The sequence below is a fragment of the Panicum virgatum genome, chromosome 1K (genome assembly GCF_016808335.1).
Source record: "Panicum virgatum strain AP13 chromosome 1K, P.virgatum_v5, whole genome shotgun sequence".
In the NCBI taxonomy this organism is placed as follows: Eukaryota; Viridiplantae; Streptophyta; class Magnoliopsida; order Poales; family Poaceae; genus Panicum; species Panicum virgatum.
In genome coordinates this window covers 7,374,800-7,382,435 of record NC_053136.1, presented here as the reverse complement: position 1 = coordinate 7,382,435, position 7,636 = coordinate 7,374,800, and the positions used below count along the sequence as shown (strand labels likewise).

The following is a 7,636-nucleotide window of genomic DNA, read 5'->3' as shown; positions in this document are numbered from 1 at the left end:
GAAGAAGTGGCGGAAAGCTCCACCAACGGCCGCACCCCCATGAACATCTCACAGGCGTGGGTGAAGAGCGCCTGCGTGAGGATGGCATTGGGAGTGAGGTGCACCAGATGGAGGCCACCTCCAACGCTGCCACAAGGAACGACGAGAACGACGGCGCATGGCCCGCCAACACGAAGGGCAAGAAGATGACCACCTCCTGGAGATGGTAAGGTGCGGGGAAATCCTCCCTCTGGCGAAGCATGGTGCAAGTTGGCATTAGCTTCTTGGCGGCGGACACCCCCCCATCGTCCACCGTTGACAGCACGAATTCCAGGATGCAGCGGCCACTCACTTGAGCACCTCGGTGAGCCGTGGTGATGCAGCTAGGTGTGAGAGGCAGGGAGGAGGTGAGAGAGAAGAACGCTGGCAGGAGGACAAATAAGCGTGGACGCCAACGGTGCCCCTCACGCCCATTATATACTTATGGGAGGAAGAGGAGGAGCCGCTAGGAGGCGCGGCGTGGCGATGCCTCGTCTGCCCCGGCGGGCCCAGCACGATCTTCCATGACGGCGACGTAGGGAGGGCAACCGGCACAAGGGTGGCGGATTAACTCTTCGCCCCACCATCAACCTTGATTCACGGGTTCGTGGCGGGCCTGGGGGCTACTGTCAGCGTCCAGGAAACGGGGGTACCCATAACCCTGGACAAAAACAAAGTCAGTGGGTTTAAGGCCCACTAACCCGAACCAGGGTGGAAGGCCCATTCCACCCAGAAGGTCTAGAGCACGAGCCTCCCCTCCCAACGGGGCCTGCAGTACAATGTCTGCAAAGACCCAAGAAGGACTTTCCTTCTCCTGGAAGGAAGCTGCCCGGTAAAAAGCATTTTTACCAGACAGGAACCCAAGGAGTTCATGGTGTCGCACTGCCGCTCGGGCATGGGTCCCGAGGAGGGTGCGACTTCCCCGTAAAAATATCATGATTACGGGGGAGACATGTTAGCAGACGGCGGAGAAGCCGACTCGGGGGATGGACCTCTGAGCCGCGTCCCATCAGATGGCAATGGACAATGGTGGGGGCCTACCCTCCGTCACTTCACGTCACATCAGTGTCATCCCGGAGCGGAACTAGTTGCCACCCGAGGTTGACTTAGGGCACCTCGGGCGGGGGTCCCTGCTAGTCTGCTACGCGAGGACGGAGAGCATCCCAGGGCACCCCGGAACGCCTCGGGGCTCACCCCGAGGCGCCTCGGGGTTTACCCCAAAACCAGCAGGGCAGGCCCGGCAAGCTGTCCCCCCACCTGACAGGTTTCAGCATAGTAACTACAGGACGGCGCACCGCATTGGGGGGGAGCGTTCACACTAGCGAAAGAAATATCTACCAACCTCCAATCGGCTATAAAGAGAAAGGGTCTAACTCATGTTAGGGGAGAGCTCCGAAGAAATAAACAATCACAACACACAGGATGTAGGGTTTTATGCTTCAGGGCGGCCTGAACCTGTCTAAATCACTGTTTCAACCCCCTCCACCACACGGTGGGATCTTGTTCCATGTTACACCACTGGCCGAATCTCTAAACAGGGGTTCCCACGAATCCCTGCTTGCGGTACTCGCCCACCGTCAGCTGGCGCGCCAGGTAGGGGGTGTTGGCGCTTGAGATCCTTGCCATCACCGGAGATCCCAAGAAGAATCCATGGCAAGCCGTTCCGACGGGGAGAGCGGCAACGAGTGCGCGCATCCACGCCGCGAGCCCCCTAGCGCTCCACCCCACGTGGGAGCTGGGGGCTCGCCTAATTCCATTCCGGCCGATAACCGACCGACATCCTTCATTACGGCATCCCCCGGCTCGATGCCCCCAGGGCCGAGTTCGGGGGCACCGCCCCCGCCAACGTCCGATTCGCGCAGTTCTGGGCGGAGGCGCGGGGGCGCGCGGCCCAACGGAGCTCCCGAGCTCGGAGTCATCTCAGCCGCGGCAGCATTTCCCAAGGAGATGCACTGGCTGCGGCCCGTGCTCTCATCCGTCACCCTCCGCTGAGGGCAGGAACTAGAACCCCTGAAGGGGAATGGCTCGACGAGCTAGCCATCCTCGTCCGGAGGGCCACCCCGGGGTCGAGGGTGCAGAACTCTAATACCTTTGCCGGGGGATCCTCCCAAGAGTGGCTTGAACCTACCTAAATCACTTTATCAATCCCCTCCACCGCATGGTGGGATCTTGCTGCATGTTACACCCTTGACTGAATCTCTAAATGGGGGTTCCCACGAATCCCTGCTTGCGGTACTCACCCTCCATCACCGACCCTTGCATGTTGCTTCACCCCTGCCCCCGCAGCCGGTCGTCCCGCACCACCCCTTAAGCTCCCGCTGCCTGACGCCTGGAGCTCCGCCGTAGTCTCGAGCTCCGCATCTGGCCGCCTGAAGCTCCGCCATGGCTTGGGCCTCCCGCAGTCCGCCGCGCCCGCCGCAGTAGCGCCGCGAGGAGGCGGAGCACGCAAAGTGGCCGGTGCCACAGGCGAGGAGGCCAACGCAGGCAGAGTTTAGGGGCAATTTCGACAGGCGAGATAGAGGAGCCGCGTGGAGCCTCATTTCCTGGCTCCGCCTTGCACGTGGAAGCCGCTCGGGGCTCTAGGTGCGGCTCCTGCACCGGAGCTAGTGCATTTTGCATCGTTTGGCAGGGCTCCAGCTGGAGCCAATTTTAGAGCCGGTTTTGGAGTCCTGCCATATGAAACCTAACTTTCATACAATCCATTTTCTCTCCCCTCCCCTCCCTCTCACAGCCGGAGGAGGAGCCAGCTCCTCCAGCTCCACTGCCACCATTGCGTGCACTTCGGGCCAAGTTGGTGGAGCGTCGCTTCGGCTCCCGCCTCCTGCCAGAGCTCCACCAAACGGTCGAGGCGGCAGAGCGGATTTCGCTACGGTGGCAGAGGAGCTGGAGCTATTTTTATTATGCATGCAGGAGCCGCGAAAGGCTCCTGCTCCGGCTCCGCACAAGGAGACCCTCCCAAACAGAGGGAGCCGGATTCACTGAATGCCAGCCAAACTGACCCTTGCTCTCAAATCTATACTCCACTCCTAAGGCTATCTCCAACGGCACTCCGTAAAGGTCCCCCCACCCTACGTAGGGGGAGTTTTAGGGGGAAACCGTTTCCCCCTAAAACTTCCCCATATAGGGGGAGAGTTGAATCTCCCTCCATATATTTGGGAGATCCAATTCTCCCTATACTCTAATCACGCTATTTATTTATGATAAAAAATTATTTGAATTTCGTAACATGATAATAATATATATTATGGTAGTACTAATATAATATAATTTTTTAAAAATTCAGAAATAATAAATAAATAGTTAATGAATGAGGTATAGTGTATAGGGAGAATAGATACGGAGGAAATGGTTGAAGAGGATGATGAATAGGGGTAGAATCTTTTCGAGGGAGGGGGTAAAATATATTTAAAAGTATGTATAGGGGAATTAGATGGGAAAAATAGTTGAAAATTGCCTAAGGAGCACGACGTGCCAAACGGGACGTGACTAGCCCGGCACGCAAGTGTCAACGAATGCTGACGAACGGGGACGTCTGCATTTCCTCTGCTTCACGGCTGACGGATTGTTTTGTTTGGGCCACCTCAGGTCTTGTTTACTTTGTTTGATAAAATTTTTGAAATAGATTTTTTTCATATTTTAAATATTAAATATAGACTAATTACAAAATTAATTTAAAAACTCATCTATAAACTACGAGACGAATTTATTAATACCAAACCAATCCGTCAATAGCATATGTTTCTGTAGCAATTTATTATCTAATTACGGATTAATTAGATTCAAAAGATTCGTCTCGCAATTTATAGGCAATCTGCGAAAATTGAATTTTTTTTATCTACATTTAATATGCCATGTATAATTGATGTGTCCAAAAATTTAATACAGTTGACCTGCCAGCACAACGGGCCTCCATAGGTGGCTGGCGCCCGAGTCTCCACCACCAGCTTGCCTTCACGTGGGTGGAACCTACCAACTGTTTTTATTTTTTTCGTTCCCCTTGCACCGCACCATGTCCTTATCACTCTCCTTCACTTTCTCCATTTCTATTCTTCTCTGCCATCTCTCTTCGTATCCCACGGAGAGTGGCGATACTGTTTTTCTATTTTTAATTAATTTTCCTTTCTTCTCTTTACTATTAATCTGAAAAAGTTGTTGTCCAGGAAAAATTATAAATATAGCTTAGATAACTTTGTCTCATATAAAAAAATTTCTAAACTTTTTTTGCTTAAGTTTTTTATCTTTTGCATAAGTTGTATTAACAATTTTTCAGTGTTGCATTTGCACAACTTTTTCTCCTATCTTATTTGTTATACCTTTCTCTAAGAATTGCATAAGTTTCTCATCTTTTTGGATAAGTTATATTAACAATTTTTGTTCAGTGTTGCATTTGCACAACTTTTCCTCTGATTTTATTTGTTATACCTTTTTTAAGAAAAGTTAATTATACATTTGTTTCTATAAAAATTATGGATTTGCTATATAAATATGTTGAGCATTATTAATTTACATACATAATTTTGTTGTATAAATACCTTTTTTGTTATAACATTTGTGCATAACTTTTATTTATAAATTTATGAATATACATTATGTATATCATTTTGGATAGGTGCGGTGGATCAGTAACAGCCTCGTAGTGAAGCCACGCGGGGCGTGCAAAGGAAATTCACGCAGGGGCATGCTCGTTTGGTGGGTTGTGCACGTAAAGCCGAAAAAAGAAATGATGCTTACGTAAATATACACGAGTTAACTAAAAATGGAAAGACATACCTTGTCGGAAATCGTTTGCTATCTTCGCTGCTGGCGCGCGCATTAGCAGGGCCGGGTGTCCAGTTCGCTCGCCAGTCGCCACCGCCAGCGGAAAAAAATTGGGTGCACCCCGGGTGCACCCAAGCTCCTATGCACCCCTGCTGTTGAGGCCGTCCAGATACGATCAGACGGTGAAAGCTCCCTATGGTGAATCCGAGCCGAGCCGATCTCTGCATGAGCCGAAAGTTGAGTCCTGGATAGGGTCCCTACGCCATCCGTCGTATTCGCATCTGGACGGCCTCAAGAGCAGGGGTGCACAGGAGCTTGGGTGCACCCGGGGTGCACCCAAGTTTTTTCCCCGCCAGCGGCCAGCCAAGCGGGGGCTTGCGGGAAAACAGAGAGTAGACCGCCGGAACCCAAGCCGCCCCCCGCCTGCGCAGCCTTGACCGACCGCCAGTCCACCGCCGCGCTCCTCACATACCCACCCAGCCCCGCCCCGCCGCCCCGTCCCTCTCCCAGCGCCTCCCATTCCCAACCGAACGATGCCTCCCCCGCGTCCACCGGGGCTCCCCGTGGCGGCGCTCCTCCTCCTCCTCGCCGCCGCGGCGCCGGCGCGGGAGCAGCAGGAGTACGAGGCCAACAAGCAGAACAACTGCTACGCCACCAACGCCAGCTCCGTGCTCGGCTACGTCTGCAACGCCACAACGGCCTCCGCGCGGGCCTGCGACTCGTACCTCGTCTTCCGCGCCTCGCCGCCGCTGTACGCGTCCCCGGTCTCCATCTCCTACCTCCTCAACGCCTCCGTCCCCGCCACGGCCGCCGCGACCGGCGTCCGGGCGGTGTCCCCGCTCGCGCCCTCCCGCCTCGCGCTCGCCCCTGTCCCCTGCGCCTGCACGCCCGGCGGCTACTTCCAGCGCAACGCCTCCTACACCATCCAGTTCGCCGGCGAGACCTACTTCATCCTCGCCAACCTCACCTACCAGGGCCTCACCAGCTGCCAGGCGCTCATCGCGCAGAACCCGCTCCACGACAGCCGGGGCCTCGTCGAGGGGAACAACCTCACCGTGCCGCTCCGCTGCGCCTGCCCGTCCCCGGCGCAGGCCGCCAGGGGCGTCCGCCACCTGCTCTCCTACCTCGTCACGTGGAGCGACGACGTCGCCTCCATCGCCGCCAGGTTCCGCGTCCTCGCACGGGACGTGCTCGACGCCAACAGCCTCGACGCCGACCAGATCATATTCCCCTTCACCACGCTGCTCATCCCGCTCAGGGGCCCGCCCACGCCGGACATGCTCGCGTCCCCGGCGCCGCCGCCGGCCCCGACCCCGCCCGCGCCGTCGGGCGGGTCAGGGAGCGGGAAGTGGATCGGCGTCGGGGTCGGGGTGGGTTGCGGCGCTCTCGCGCTGGCCGGAATTCTCGGCCTGCTCCTCTTACGGGCTCGCCGGCGGCGGCAGCAGCGGTTTGGGGATGGGGAAAGCGGCCGTAAGGGGAAGGTGGTCCTGGACATGTCCTCGTCGGCGGAGTATGGCGCCCTGGCCTCGGGGAAGCAGACCACTAACACGACGACGTCCTCGTCGTCGTTGGTGGCGAGCGACGTTCGCGGGGCCGTGGAGGCGCTGACGGTGTACAAGTACTCGGAGCTGGAGAAGGCCACCGCGGGGTTCGCCGAGGAGCGGCGGTGAAGCGCGTGGCCGGCGACGTTAGCGGCGAGGTCGGCATCCTGATTCGCGTCAACCACTCCTGCCTCGTCCGCCTCTCGGGCCTCTGCGTCCACCGCGGCGACACCTACCTCGTCTTCGAGTTCGCGGAGAACGGCGCGCTCAGCGACTGGCTCCACGGAGGCGGCGGCCACACCCTCCGGTGGAGGCAGCGCGTGCAGGTGGCGTTCGACGTCGCCGACGGGCTCAACTACCTCCACAACTACACGAACCCTAAACCCTAAACAAGAACCTCAAGAGCAGCAACGTCCTCCTCGACGCCGACCTCCGCGCCAAGGTCTCGAGCTTCGGGCTGGCGCGCGCGGTCACCGCGGCGGACGGCGGCGCGCAGCTCACGCGCCACGTCGTGGGCACGCAGGGCTACCTCGCGCCCGAGTACCTCGAGCACGGCCTCATCACGCACAAGCTCGACGTGTTCGCCTTTGGGGTCATCCTCCTCGAGCTGCTCTCCTGGAAGGAGGCCGCGTTCGCGGACGCCGAGACGGGCGAGGAGGCGCTGCTGTGGGAGGCCGCGGAGGCGGCGCTGGTGGCGGACGGCGGCGAGGGCGTGGACCGGGCCAAGGTGCGCGCGTTCGCGGACCCGCGGCTGCACGGGGACTACCCGGTGGACCTCGCGCTCGCCGTGGCGGCGCTGGCGCTGCGGTGCGTGGCGAGGGAGCCCCGCGTGCGGCCGGCCATGATCGAGGTGTTCGTCTCGCTCTCGGCGGTCTACAACTCGACGCTGGACTGGGATCCATCCGACTACGGCACCTCCGGATCTTCGATGATCGGGAGGTAGAAGAGATTAGCGTAGAGCTTAAGATTGCATAGAATTGGGGACGATTTGGGATCGTATAGTAGAAAGAACGTGGAAATGTATAATCGATTCATCAATTTGTGTTACAATTGCTCTAGGGGAAATGTAAAAAATCATCTATCGAATATCTGGAGGCCCCGAATTGATTACTAGTACAAACAAATCCACTCAAATTGCCACTTCGGTTAGTCCTTTCTTTCGCCAGAACAACACATTACATTTTTTAAAGGAAACTACTTTAGCCTATCTAACCGGATCATTGTATTATCTTTATGCGTAGCTTGTAAACAGGACAGAGTTACGCCTACGTTTTCAGGTTTTAGACCCAGCTCAGGGCACAAAATGGCGCACATTTGTG

The 7,636-nt window shown here is 56.6% G+C and overlaps 1 pseudogene; it reads left to right on the top strand.

Annotated features, from left to right (window-relative positions):
* Positions 1–5,309: 5,309 nt before the first annotated feature.
* Positions 5,310–7,260, top strand: LOC120648294 (annotated as a pseudogene).
* The last annotated feature ends 376 nt before the right edge of the window (positions 7,261–7,636 follow it).